Source organism: Egretta garzetta, unplaced genomic scaffold, assembly GCF_000687185.1.
Source record: "Egretta garzetta isolate BGI_Z169 unplaced genomic scaffold, ASM68718v1 scaffold617, whole genome shotgun sequence".
NCBI lineage: Eukaryota > Metazoa > Chordata > Aves > Pelecaniformes > Ardeidae > Egretta > Egretta garzetta.
This window is the reverse complement of record NW_009260188.1, coordinates 262,346-277,898: the sequence shown is the minus strand read 5'-3', so window position 1 is coordinate 277,898 and position 15,553 is coordinate 262,346.

Genomic DNA, 15,553 nt, shown 5'->3' with positions numbered 1-15,553 from the left:
CTACGGCTATGCATAAGCACTGGAAGATGACTGCAATTTGTGACAATCAAGAAAAGATATGAAGTGTTTCCCTTAGACATTTTTGACTTATAAAAAATAATAATACTGAAAAGGAGAAAAAAGGCTAATGAAATAACAAAATTGTGACAGTGTAGCTGTAGCATGTAAAAATGGCTTTGAGAGTAAATTAGTGACCTCTATGACTTCAGCTTGTGATACAGTGCTTTCTTCAGAGCAGTAAGAAACAATGAAACTAGTTCAATAACCGACAACAGAGTGATCATCTTCAAATCTGGTAATTCATCATTGATATTAAATGCACACACACATACCAAGGTTCCAGTACATATTCCCTCATGTGGCTAATTTTGTAACCTTCACACTTAGGTTTTTTGGTGGATGGTTTCAGGCCTGTCATGTTTTGTGATTACAGGAGATCTGAGCTGAAAGATCAGGGGATGCTTCACTCAGCAAGCACTGATGCTTACAGACTTGAAAGGAGATCTCAGCCTTTGTGCTTGGAGGACTCTAGCTTGATATGGGCTTGAAGAGGCTCAAAGGATTAAAGTAAGGCCAGGCAGCACTAAAGAGAAGAGCATATAGGGAAGCAAAGAAAGGAAGAAGAAAACACAAAAGGAAAAAGAACATGGAAAATTTCCCCTCTCCCAGTTACAGAGCAGCAAACAGAAAAAGTGTTGACTTCAACGGACTTGTGCTGAACATGCTCCAGTTAACAGAAGGATGTGTGATCAGAGGTGCTTTCAGCAACATAACTTGGGGTTTTTTTCTTCTCATCACTAATATTGTTTCTCTGGCAAGGAAAAAGTTGACCTAGCCTTGATTTTCTAACATATGTTTCCCTGCATCTCATTTTGATCTGCGATGGAAAGCATTCATCCTCCTCTACACCCATTTTGTCTTGTGTCTGTGTTTCTGTGCAGAGATTCATTGACCAAGGTGTTCTTTAACATCCAGGTAAGGAAGGGGAACTTTTACCTACCCAGGTACCCGCTGGGTTCAGAGCCTGGTCTGATACCGTCTCAGAAGCTTTAACACAAAGTCCTCAGAATCCTGAGATCTGCATTTGGCCTGATGTCAGGCTGTACATTATAAGGAGACACAGGGTAATGCATGCCAATGAAGTTTGACATTGTTTGTGAAATGTACAGGCTTGGGAAAATACAACTTCTGATCTTGTTTAATGTAAAACATTACACTGAACTTGACCTTCTGACTGAATGTAATGCTGCTTTAATAACATGTCTTTCTCATTTGTATTGCTCAAGGAAATCCTGCTCCCTGTGACATTAGTTTTATCTGCACCATCAATCTCTAGCAGAAAGACATACAGAAGCTCTGCTTAGGGGACTGCACAAATCTTTTTTATTATTATTAATGCCAAACATAACCACTTCAGCTTTGTAGTCATTATTTTCTGAATTCATCTGTTCATTTTTCTGGAACTTGAGAAAAATGTAGGTTTTATGTCTTATTTAACGAACTGTGGTTCACACCGTGATGGAACTGCAAGCTACTGTCAAATCACAGATAATATGCCATCTGTGATGTTATACTAAGTTGTTGGGCCAAATATTCTTCTGGTATAAGTCAGCACAGCTTTATTTACATCAGCAGAGCCTTTCAATCAAACTTGAAATAATTAGTTCATCCATCCAAATGATCTTTCCCTTCTTCTAATTCCAGAGCCAAAGTGCAGATTTCAGAAGTTGTATTACACGCTCTAGGAGTGTGAAAGCCCTACAGCAGGAAAGCAAATAAACAAACAAATCAAACCAATCCTTTTTAAAAGAAGTTTGCATATATCTTAAATACATATTATTGTGTCCTGTCTGGTGCTAAACATTAAACTGGCCAGTCTACAGCAGAATTTTTGTCTCCAGTCCTTAAAAATTAATGCATGAACTGAGCCTTTCCATTTGCTGGTGTTAAAGGTCACTTTTTTTCTTGTGAAACTGGTTGTTATGCTGCGTTCGAAGCACAGTCATATCCTGAATCTTCCACCAGCACAGTAAAAAATAGGCTTTCTGATTTTATTATATTATTCTTGCACAAATATCTAAGGTAGTTCAAGTATCTGCAGCAGCCTGTCTGCAGCAATCACTCTTGCTTGTCAGTGAGGGCATAATGTCACAATAATATGGCTACTCTGCCTCCATGTTATTTCTTATGGGCCTAGCATGAGTCTCTAAAAAAGGCGTATATGAGACACAGACCTCAAGGAAGGGGCACTGACTGGCTGCCAAAACACCTTCTCTGCTCTGCAACCTGCCCCCACTGCCCTCTGTGCTGGTGATCCCTAGGGAGAGGCAGGGAAGTTGCTGTGGGCATACGAATTGTTCAGGCAGCCCACAGACAGCGTCATGTCCCTCCAGTGATGGAGATGTTATCTGACCAGATTTGCACCAGACACATGATGGGAAAACCAAAATTTTCGTAAATGCTAGAGGCAATTCCCTCATTGGACAAGGGAGAACATGGCTTTGCAGTGCCACCATACGGTGTTACATGATCTGTCTTTGCTGTAACATTTTTCACACTGCCTTAAAATCATGTAGAATCCCAACTATAGCCGTTATCTGGCATTGGCAGGGGTAAGCACAATGCAGATGCTGTGACCATACTGCCTGTGACTTGATGAGACAGGAACCTCAGAACAGCTCTGCGCTTGGGCGAAGGAACAGACAAGTGGGAGAGAAGCAGCACACAAGAAGAGAGCATCACAGGTGTGTTCAAAGCTTTCCCAAACTCTACAGTTTATAGCAAATTGGAAAAGATAAAACTCCAGGAAAATTGCTGGAGTTAATGGGAAAAAAACCTGATCTAGGTCCTTTTGGAAAGACACAGCAATAGTTGCAGATACACCCACAGTCTGTTTAACACTCGTTGGCAATAGAAGTTCTGGACTGAGAGAAGGTGAAAGCTGGAAGCTCTGCCATTTTTATCCTCTGGAATTAAAATAGCTTTCTTTTCACCTTGCAGAGCAGCAGCACAAATGGGGCTGCCCACACCCAAGCAGTCAGAACTGCATTGCCAACACTCAATCACTGTTTGGAAAACAAGCAGCTTTGGGAAAGAAAGGATGAGAAGATTTTTCCACAGTGTTTGGGAATGTTTGGCATGCAGAAAATCCCTGCTGGCTGCCTGCTGGCCTGCCTGGGAGCCAGTGCACAGAATGGCAGATTCTGCTGATATCGTCCAAATGTGTTAATTTTGCTGCTGCTTTGACTGTTTTTCATCATCCTTGTCCAAAGCTAGAGATAGACAGGAAGGGCTTTTTCCTGCTCCCTTTGAAGCCAGGGGCAGGTTTCCCTTCAACGGCAAAGTGCCAGGATCTGTACCTGACCAAATAATTCTGTGTTTCTGCAACTGACTGCATTTCCTTAAAAGTGCTTGACCTGAGCCGTGGTTCCCAGCCAGAATCCCGTGGCTCCATAAGGACAGATTTTGGCTCTGGTGCTGGTACCGGTGCAGATAATGCTTCTTCATTTAGTGTCACTCTCCATAGAGAACTCTGGGTGTCCTACTGGTGCTGATGCGCTCCCTGTTGATTGTGGGGCTGTGTCTTCCCCTAAAGCTGTCACTTGGCCCTTCTTGGTTTTCACTTTCTGTCTTGCAGTCACACTGGGGGACCAGCACTTACTATTAGCACTTGTCAGGTCAGGAGAGATCACCAGGGTGGATTATCTTCCTCACAGTCCCCTCAGTTCTGGTCCTGCAGCAGACCGCTGCCTTGCAGGGGAAGCCACCACAAATGGAGACCTTGGTGACAGGTCCCTGCTCTGGTTCTGGTGCCACAGGCAATGGTTCCAGTGGGCGCAGTTTGAGAGATGTGACCCTTGAGGTGCATGCCCTGAGGAGACAAGGGATTCCCACTGCACGTACGCCCAGGGTGAGCTTTATCCTCAGACAAAAGGACACTAGTTACATTAACTGGAAAAATAAACTCCAGCCCTGAACACCATGCTCACACTGGCTGTAAGCACAAACTGATTCACACCAATACGCAAGGAGTGTGTGCATGCCCCTGTGGTTCCTTCACAGTTGTGGCAGGGGGGATCGAGGAAAAAGCTGTAAAGGTGGGTAAAGAAAGCCTTTACAACGTCTACTATCTACTTTTCAAAGTAACAGTCTGGACCTGGTTCCTGTCTCGCTGCCATGGGCAAGTAAAATGAGAGCAATGGGAAGTGGTAGCACTCCATTTTTAAGCTCAAAATCATGAAGAGGGTTATGGCACTGAAATTAAAAATAGCATCTGATTTCTGCCTCCAGGAGATGCATGCTTTCCTACCAGGGGGATCAAATTTGAACAGGCACAAGGAAACATTTACATAACAAGACTGTAAGAAGCAGCATGCTGTAAAAGAGATCTGTGGGCCAGAGCTGAATCGGCAGTGATTTTTCTGGTGATAGCAATACTCAAGTGAATAAGCCACAGGGCTTTGAGCGCACATCAGAGACACACATTAATGCTTAAGGCATTCAGATGAGAGCAGAAATGAGTCTGTTGGAGCTATTCCATGTCTGAACAAGATGCAAAGTAGTAGAGTTAGCAAGATGCTTGTGTGCACAGAGCTAACACACACAATCAGGAAGCAGGAGGCCCTGTATTATATGTTTTCACAATACATGTCATACACATTGCTTTACATCATGATGTGATAAATCACTTGTTTGTATCCACAGCCTGACATACTTTAAATCAATCAGCAAAGGACTGCATTGCAAACCAGCTTGTCACTGTGGGTTCTCTAAGCTTTCAGGGACCACCGTTTTGTCCATATTGTTGCTGTTTGTCCTTCTAAAAAACATGTGGTGATATAGCAAACATCAAAGCAGGGAGAAAGAAGCATGGCTAAAGCGGTAGTTTAACTGTGTCCATCCTTTCTCAAAGCAGAGCTGGTGTTAGACATCTGCAGCCTGGATGCTAAAACACTGCACCTTTCCCCTTCCTCCCTTAACATGATGCAACTTGCAGTGTTGCCTAATGGCCTTGAGCACTTCTGCAGCCTATGGTCCTACATCGTGCCTCTGATTATTTAAATCAAATAAAATGTATTTAGATTTTCTCTCTGCCTTGTCCCATAGTTAAAAAATAGCAGGTGGCAGGTTGATTTCATTTTTATCCAAAATTTCATGCAGTTTTACAGACAATTGTTAAACCTCACAAACCTCAAAAAAAAAAAGCTATGTCTGTGCACGTTGTCAAGATGGAAACACAAGAACAGAGAGGTTAAATGACCTATTGAAAAACATACCAGAAAATTAGTGGCACCATCAAGAATGAAATAAAAATAAAAAAGGCCTAGCTCACAATTTCTTGTACCAGCCATTGTGTCATGGAGTCTTCATCACTGTCCTTGTCATGCAATGCCTAACAGTGTACAACTGCTTCCACTGATGCTCTACCATTGGCAGCTTCATTGCTTGATATTTTGTTTTTCTGCAGATGGGAAAATGCTGCAATAAGATTTTTCAATGTCGATTATTCCCTGCCTGTAACAATTTTCTCTAAAATCCTCATGTAATTTCTTCAGTGTTTTATGCTTTGAAAACAGTTTGTCTTCTACAAGTTTTACTGCACATCAGGAATAATTAAGTATTAATTTTTGGGGGTAGGGTAGTGGGATGGTCAGAAAAGATGACCCTCTTCTTTAGGGAAGATTAGTAAGGACTTTAATTTTCATAAATTATTGCCATCCAAGTTGAACACTAGGGGTCATATTTAGATAACCACTGACATACTGCAGAACACATCCAGGAGAAAAAATAACCACACACTCACCAATGACCCATGAATGTTTAACTATTCACAGAGTAACAGCAGTGATTTTCATAGTATGCAGCGCAAATGTTGGGCTGACTCCTGTATTTTTGTGCTTTCAGCTTTTTGAAAATGCTCACAGCATCAGAAGAGGTCTATCTTTTCCCCTAAAGGGGAATGCCCCTGCACTGAGGTCTCAGGGTCTGTGCTCTCTCCCTTTTGTATTTCCAGTGCCACAGTGATTCCAGTTCAGGAAAAGTGGGGCATAACTTTTTTGTTGTTGAGCCAAAGTGCTCCTGGGAAAACCAGAAAGTTAATTTAGGAGTCAGATTCAGAGACAGCAACCAAGATTTTCTATACTTACACATTTCTTGAAGTTAGCTTTCACCGCCTATAATCCCCACACAGAAGAGACCTGATTCCAAGCAAAGTACCTTGACGTTGCAGGGGTTCCTGGAAACACAGACAATGCCCTTGTGAGGAACAGCCATTGCATAACATTAATTTTTCACCATTCGTACAGTAGTGGAAAAGGACTGCAAGGATATGCGTGCTTTGGTGGAAGTGCAGCTCTACCAGTGCTGATAGAGAGAGGTGTTCTCTTTCACAGAACAAGAAGTACTAGGAGTGGCCTGGCAGATGTCTTTGCATTCCCAGTATCTCCAGTTGTGCCGTGGTTCCCCAGTGGCTGCTCATGTGGCTCACGCTGTTACGGTTTGTCATAATTCTGAGTTGATGTCAACTTGCAGCACTGTGCTGTTGCAGTTCCATATGATGAAATGCAGATGTAGAAAATAAGCATTAGCTCGTGCCCAATGCCTTTCCGTCCGCATGACTTGCTTGTTTCCTATGTTACAGTTTCCACTGTGTTGTCCAGTCACCTTTAAAAGTCCTAAGTACTGGAGTTGCCACCATTTCCTTTAGGAGACTATTTCACAATTTGAAATGTCTGGATGTCAAGGAGGTTTTCCTGACATTCATCCTAAAATTTCCTTCTCTTAATTTCATCTCATTATTCCTAATTAAATACCCATGTAAAGAATTCCTTTCCACAACTAGAGCCAGACTGTTGCTGTTCTTTCCTGTACATGCAATCTGAAGAAGGAAAAGGGAACCTGAATTTACCCCTGCCCTGTGAGGTACATGCAGAACCAGCACCGAGCGACTCTCTAAAGAATTTCTTTCAAATTTGAAGTGATGAAGATATAAATATATACAGTCATGCGGATGTATATGGGGATGCTGTAGAAAATGTGAATCAGAACTGAAAATAAACAAGCAGTTCAAGACAAATAGAAGGTCTAGTGGATTTTCACTGACTTAAAGCTTTTTAAAAAACATTTACTGATATTTCATACTAAAGGTATGGTGTCACATATATATCTTTCAATCTTTCTTTGAAAATGTACTGCCACACTTAAGTATCCCTACTGTTTTGTGGAGATTCAGATGAAACTCCCTGACCGCTACAACTCTTTCTGAAGTGGTTAACAAGTTACTGCAAAGCCTTATTGCTTGTAACTTAGTGGTAACATATTATCCCTTGAAGCAGGGATTTGTGATCAGCCAAGGTGATATTAAAGAACCCTGAATTCGTAGATTTAATTAAACTCATCAGTACTTTTGGCAGTCATAAGAGATTAAGTCCATGTTGTCCTGGTTAAATTCTGATTTACCTCTCTTGTGCCGACATTTAGTTCTCCTGTAGTTTCAAACTGAGTGTGTTGGTTTTAATTTCCCTTCTCAAAAATGGTTGCACAACATTGCTAGTGCACTGCGGCTGCTTTGGTTACATCTATCTCAGACACTGAGCCTCAACAGTGAGTGGAATAATGGGTGAGATACTTCAAGCCCTAAATATACTGCAGGAAAACAAAAGCCTCTATCCATATAGAAATTTGGCAGTACAATTTTTTTGTTTAAATGCATAGCTGTTCAAACAAAGTTTGCTCTTCAGAAACCCATGTTTTTCCTTGCATATATCAAGCTTACGTGGTTTGAATTGAGAAGTCGAGAACAGTCAACTGAGACCCAAAAAGACTAAAACAACTTTTAGCAGTCAAAAACCTGCAGAAATAAAAACGAACTTTAAAATATGCCCCAATTTAAATGAAATACTCTACATTTAATATATTATTATTTTCTTTGAGATATCTGGAAAGAGATCAGCTTGTCTTAAGAAATGGCTTGACTTTAAAAAGCACACCAAAGCATACCAAATACCGCCCATTGAGACTTAGGTCTCTTAACCAGGATACTTTCATGCTTTTCCTGCTCAGGACAGAGAAGCATCACATAACTGAGAACCCAAACAAACATGGCTTTTCCTACTCTGTGCATGGCTGGATTTGTGGGTTCATTTCTAGCACACAGGCACGCAAAGGAGTGTTGGGTAACTGCCTCCCCTGGCTCATCTCAACAGGGTGGGTTTGACCTGGGGACAGGCAGTAATGTGATGCCGACCCTGATTTTGAGGTTGGCGAGGAGAGCACAAGTCCAGCTCATGGTCCCTGGGGATGGGCTGGGGCATTTCTGTGGATTGCAAGTGGAAAGCCTGCTCGCTTCTCTGCCTGTGTGTTGGAAAGGGCCTTGCCTGGAGAAAAGCAAAGCAGCCAGGGAAATGAAAAGAAAAAAATATTGGTTTTTTTGAGGCACAGCAGGCAGTTTGGGTGCAAACCAGGTATAAGAATAGCAAATTGTTTTTTGTTCTTTGAGTGCAATGCAATGAGGGAAGTGTGTAAAGGCTGAGGCTGGTAGCTGAAACAAACTGGCCTCTCATGTGAGTCTTCACAAATCTTTATGGGTAGTATTATCATGATTGTAGGTTTTAAACAACTTGTTACAGTCTGTTGTTATGACCCATCTCAACATAAGGGGTGCCCTGTTAATTCTGTAAAATGGCATCCTGCAAAGGTGAAAGTTTTACAGACTCTCAGAAGTTCTAAGTTTTGTTACTTTCCGGCCTCAGAACCAGACTTTTAACAGGAGGACTTTTTTTCCCCTTTCTCATACTACACAGAAAATTATTTTGAATGAGCAGTTGTGTTTATTTTAGCGTAAACTATTCCTAAAATCAGAGAGACTAGAAGACAAGCATAAATATTAAGCTACAGAGTTTCTAACTAATAGCCATGGAGGACCATTTTTATCAAATATGTAACTTTGGGACGAAAGAAACTATCTGATGTATTAGAGTAAGGCAGATGGGGCAACGCATCAGAGGCAGGTGAGAGGCTGGAAGAATTAGCACAGGAGCCTTATACAAATCACAGATCACCTCTACTTAAGACGTTTTTGTATTCCAATAGGTAATCACATAAATTTTTGTATTCCAATAGGTAATCACATAAATGTCATCCGTGTACTTAAATACTGAGTTGAGCATTTCAAGTCACAAGCTGGACACCTTTTAAAGGCTGTTGGGAAGGGCTTAGCTTGGGAACCACAGCTTATGCAAAACACTCAAACATGAGGATTTGCTGTGGAGATGGAGACAGTGGCTTGTCACTGGGGTACTAACTTCAGCAGTTGACTTTTCAAGTAATAGTTTCCCTGCTTGGGAGTAGCAGAGGCCCCTACCAAGCATGTGGCAGAACATCCTCACTTCTTCTTTTCATCGAGGATTGGGGAATTCAGCACCTTGCAAGAACCGGGTAATGTTTAGGGAACTACAGTGTCATGTTTTGCCGTAACTTGCTGTAAAGCTGAGAAAACATTCCTTTAGTAAATCATAGTTGGAGAATTATTTAAGCATACTGAAAGTCAATTTTTTGATGCTGTAAGCGCTAGCAACCTACTTACCTGGGGTTTTATCCAAAACACATCATTAATGAAATTTACTGATTCATTAGGGAATGCATTGCAATGCACAGTGCCCCACAAATACATCTTGACAAAATGTAATTGTTTTGCTTTAGCACGCAAGGATGTAAAAGGCAAAGACTGCAGTACATTAATATGACAGTGTTCACTTAAGGCCAGGCTTTTCAAAATGTATTCATCAAAACTATTTGTTTAATGTTGATAGTGTGCTTGCTGCTCTGCAATAGCAAACAAAATCATATTTTAATATCTTCAAGCCAACATAACAAAGAACAGACATGACAGAAAAGAATGAAGATATTAAAGTAACTAATTTGAGTAACTGCCATTAACTTCTGATTTTATCGCTCTTTCAAAAGAAACAAGTTGTAAAAATGGATTGAGGGGAGACCTGTAACTTTGGTGAGGTGAAATCAGGAGGATTCAAAGCACAATTTCCAGGCTGTGCTGTTCCTGTCATACAGCTCAGGCAATGGTCATGTCACATAGTGGGCACTGGTTTTAGAATACTTTACCCGAAAACTACCCTCTCAGAAGACCATAGAATCATAGAACCATTTAGTTGGAAAAGCCCTTTATGATCATCAAGTCCAACCACGCCTGTCTGCCACTAAACCATGTCTCTAGCCACCTCATATACCTGTCTTTTAAATACCTCCAGGAATGGGGACTTGACCCTGGGCAGCCCATTACAGGGCCTGATAACCCTGTCGGTGAAGAAATTTTTCTTAATATTCAATCTAAACCTCCCCTGGCAGAACTTGAGGCCATTTCCTCTCGTCCTGTTCCTTGTTACTTGGCAAAAGAGACCAACACCCTCCTTGCTACACCCTCCTTTCAAGGCAGTTGTAGGGAGCAATAAGGTCTCCCCTCAGCCTCCTCTTCTCCAGGCTAAACAACCCCAGTTCCTTCAGCCGCTCCTCACAGGACTTGTGCTCCAGACCCCTCACCAGCTTCGTTGCGTTCTTTGGGCTCGCTCCAGCCCGTCAATGTCCTTCTTGAATTGAGCATTAACACCCAAGAGATGTATTTGCATTGTCTAATTTTAGACATCTAACGTATGTCCTTCTTGAACCAAAACTAAACAAAGTATTCAAGGTGCAGCCTCAACAATGCTGAGTACAGGGTAAGAATGACTTTGCATATAACTTCCTGAAATAATACTTAGCTCTGCTAAAAATGTGAGAGACATGTTGCAAAGGCTGAACCCCACCATCCTCAGGTTGTTTTCTTTTATCATTTCCAGGTATCGTGTTTAGTCTTCATGTAGACAAAACTACAGACGGAAGGTGAACACCCATTGGTTCTTTTCCCCCTTTTCTTAAATACACATCATACAAAATATGGTGGGTAATTTAAATCTGTTTTGGCTTGCAAGAAAGCCCATAAAGGTAACAGGAATCCAAAATATGGAATACAAAACAGATAATATATGTAAATATATATAATGAATAAGGAAGCCTTTCTTTATTTTCAAGATCTGGAAATAAAGACCCTGAAAAAATGAGGTCTGAAAACATGAGCAAGCAGGGAGGGGAAGTCCCTATCTTTCTATAGGCTGTGCCAAGGTACATAACAGCAAAATAGGAAGAAAGCTCAGGACAGGGATAAATAAAATCCAATTCGCTCTAGTCTTGCCTGGGGGAGAGTGATGATGGGGGTGTCTGGCCATCCCGGGACCTCTCCTCACTGAAGGCGCAGAGGAGCTGTAGATCCGAGAGCTCTGCAGGACTGCAAGGTGGCCTTTGGATGAGGAGCTAAACCGTCAGCTTTCCCTTTGCTCCCCTCCTCCCTCCCCGCTTTCAGAAGGTGATTGATTCATGAGTCTGTGGCTCCCTGACATGACATTTTGGTGACAGAACCTGCTCAAGGCATTTTAGTGCCAGATGAAGAGGGAAGTGAGACAGCCATGAGAAAAGTGGGCATCCTTGTGGGCCCACCTTCTCCTTTGAACTGTGATCAACCCCTGGGACTCATCATAAGACAATTAGAGCTTATCTGAGGCAGCATTAACACCCAAGAGATGTATTTGCACTGTCTAATTTTAGACATCTAACGTATGTGCTCTGACTAGTCTTCTGAACAGCTCTGTCTCTCCATTAACTCTCTCAGGAGCTCAGGCATCTAGGTTCCCCTCTTCTGCATCATCTCCCACTGTTACAAGCCCAAAGTGGCCCAAAATATGGAGACCACACAGTTGCACAAACCACAGCTCCACTTTTCCAAGCTCAAGCACCAGGAGCTACTAGCTGGTGCATGAAGCAGAACACCATCATAATTTCTTCTCCTGATGGACCAGCCCCTGCCATGCATGGAGAGGTACCAGGGGCGAGGACGTTTCCCCATCAGCAAGCACTGCTGAGCATTTGCCCCCACATGTTCTCCATGGTGCTCACCTGGACAGACCCCTTCCCCATGAACAGTCACTCTTCATCTTCCCCTGTCTTCCAAGGGAATGGCACAGGGACCCATGAAGCTAGGAGTGTTATAACAAAGGCAGACAGAACATTATAAAAAGCCTATAAAATCAGCATTTTTAGTCTTTTCCAAGAATGGGTGATATTTTTATGAAGTACTTGGCTCCCGCTTTGTTCTCTAATAGAATGTGATCTGTCTTGCAACTGCAACTCTTATCCTTTAGTGACATTGTGTTTTATGAAGCTTGTGAAAATGACGAGAAACAGCAGAGACTGAGGACTGTTTGCTTAGTGGATTACAGGGGCAACTTATTAGTGCTAATGTACAGAGGACATTTTGTGGTTGATCTCCCCATGTATCTGGTTTAGTGACAGCTGTTGGCAAAGAAGATGAAAAGGGAATCTACGTTACAGGCAGACATGGGGTAATGAAAAGAAAAGAAAAATGTCTTCATAGTCTGTGAGTTGTTTTTTTATTAGTGCATAAAAGAAATTTTAGGAGTGTGCTGTTTGCTAGTCACAACAAAAATGTTAAAAGTAAGAAATAGGTAGTTCAAGTTCAAATTTTACTGCTCCCAAAAGCAATAAAATAAAGGTTTACAAAGCCTTAAGATTATCGAAATATTTTGCAGATTAATGTGCTACCAAAGTGTAATTTTTACTTTGGATTTTGTAAAAATCAATAAATGATACCAAACCTGGTTTATAACAATGATATATTGGATTAATCTTATTTTTCTGAACTGAATGAAGGCAAGCACTTGAGCAAACATGAGAAATAATGAAAAATATATGGACTTGAAAAAATACTGCTGAAATTCAAGAATCAAATTCTACATCTGCCAATGCAAAAATGGTTAACTCAATTTGATATGAAAATGTCTGACTGTCCCTTGCTAGGGAGTTGGGGTCATCATGTGCACAGACACGTGGTGGCATGCCTGTGACGCCTGAGCACTGCTACTTTCCACCCCTGGCCATGCATGCTAAAGGAGTGGTGCAGCCATCGTATGATGTGGATGCAAGGAATCATCATGGTGTGGCAGCTGTCCATCAGAGACCACGAACCTCTGTCCCCCGCCCACCCTGCTCAGCGTGGCACAGAGCTCATCAGTGATTCTGGCCACTGGAAAAAAAATCACCTTCTTTTCAGTGTTTTTTTCTTAACCTTGTGCTGATTCACATTCAGTGTACATTCCTGAAAATGCCATCCTGTGGAAAGATATCCAAATCATGTGCTCTTACAAGGACAGTCCCTCTTGCCCTGCAAAAACTTACCTGACCTAGCTCTCCCCTGCCCTTGCAGAATGACTTGATTTGTGTCTGATTTGAAGATCAAATTCTGGTAGTTTTCTTTAGCTACCTTGGTGGTGCAGATATTCAGATGGTATTGTGGAAATTGAATTTTCACGGAATCACAGAATCGCAAGGGTTGGAAGGGACCTCAGGAGATCATCTAGTCCAGCCCCCTTGCTAAAGCAGGTTCTCCTAGAGCATGTTACACAGGACTTCGTCCAGGCGGGCTTTGAATATCTCCAGAGAAGGAGACTCCACAACCCCCCTGGGCAGCCTGTTCCAGTGCTCTGTCATCCTCAGAGTAAAGAATTTTTTCCTCATGTTCAACTGCAACCTCTTATGTTTCAGTTTGCACCCATTGCCCCTTGACCTGTTGCTGGACACCACTGTAAAGAGACTGATTCCATCATTTTGATCTTGTTCTCCTTCACTCAGATTTAGGGTACATTCCCTGCTGTTCTAAGTTACTTCGTGACAATTTTCACCCATGGAGAATCTGTTTCCTAGGTTCTGAACCAGATCAGACCCAATCAAACCAGACAATTTTGCGTTTTATTTCTGTTCTTAGCAGAAACTTCTCACTCCCCTCCTGGGACCTTCCCTCTCCCACATGTGGGACATTTAAGGCTCCAGGTTTTTTCCAGCATGACTCCAGAATTGTTCTGTTTACTTAGAGTGAAGAAAATCAAGACATAACCAGAATCAGGCATTCAGTTTCTGATTTGGTTTCACCCTGAAAGCAGACTTTGCAGCAAAATCGGCCATTTCAGTAAGTCCACCCATGTTCTCAACACACTCTCTGACTAGGCTAGCAGTTGGGAAAGCCAGGTTTAACCTCTCTGCTTAGTTCCTAGGGCCCACATGAACTGGAAGATACTGAGAACAGCATGGAGGTTTTCAGTGAGCTGAATCACTGTGAAAAGCAGACATCCAGACTGGCCAAGCAGAGATGTGTCATAAGCCTGCATGTGCATTCCTCTTACACACAGGCTCAGGCTGTGTGTAAGAGGAAAACTCAGGCTGTTGGTTGGGAATATACATGATTCAGGAGATGGAGCCTATGCCTATATAAAAACCCTGAAATTTCAGCACTTTATGTTTTAGCAGTTTAAGTTTAAACTTTCATTCACCTTAGACTTAAAGACAAAAATAATAAACAGGAAAAATTTCATAAGTGATCTAACAATTTTCCATTAGAAAGCAATTAGTTCAGGGGCCAAAGAAAACCTGGGTTTATTGTTATGTTATTTCTGCAGTATAAAATAGGTTTCTAATAGTTTTGTTTCTTGAAATGTGGAGAAAAACAATGCTTACAAGAAAAACAATTGGTGACAGTTTTTGCAATGCTCTAGAAGCACAGTAAATCCAGAAATAGTCAGTAAACCCAAAATACTTTGGTGGACTTCACAGGAGTCATGCTGACGTAAGAGATTAAGGTCATCTTCACAGTTTTATAGGGCAGGCTGGAACCAATCTTGCCATGCATTATAAAAATCTTAATCCACGTCGTAACTTTGTATGTGGAGAGTTAGCAAACAAAATATTGCAGTTGAGCATGAGAATTATGTCACTACCAGTTGCACCCCATTGACAGCTATTTACAGTACTGTCTGGAGAGTGCTGATTCACTCCCACAGCCTGGACTGTGGTGTTAAAAGTTTTTAAGAACAGAGGAGAAACCTACTCCTTACGTTTTTGCTATTTGTTAACCATCTGATCTGGACCCACCTGGGCACGCACTGTGCATATATAACCTCTGTGGATGGCTGCCAAGCCGAGAACATACAATCTCTCCTCCCTTTTTCGTGCTCATTGCCTGGTGAATATAGGTTGCCGCATTATGCAAGCTGACAACCTTTCCAATGTAGGTGGTTTCAGCCAAATAGAAGAAAAGCAAACAGCATGTCTGAGAAGGGAACAACAGGCGTGTCTGATGGCATCCCCATGCTGAGGGATGATTCAGAAACTCATTTGGGTTTCTTTTCTTGTTTCCCAACTTACTTATTAACCTACTCACTGTCAGACGCCTTATGACAAACAGAAGAGGACAACGCCGTATGTAGACTGAACGTTCAGCTTCAGGGAGCTTTTCCCCAGGCTGGCACCTACTGGAGCTCACTGCAGTTTCTGTTCAGGGCATGTGTCTGGGTTCACTTCACCGCTGTGTTGTTGGGTCTCACTCCTAAACAGGAAAGCAATACAGGCAGAGTGTGCCCAGACCTGGAGAGCAGCCTGT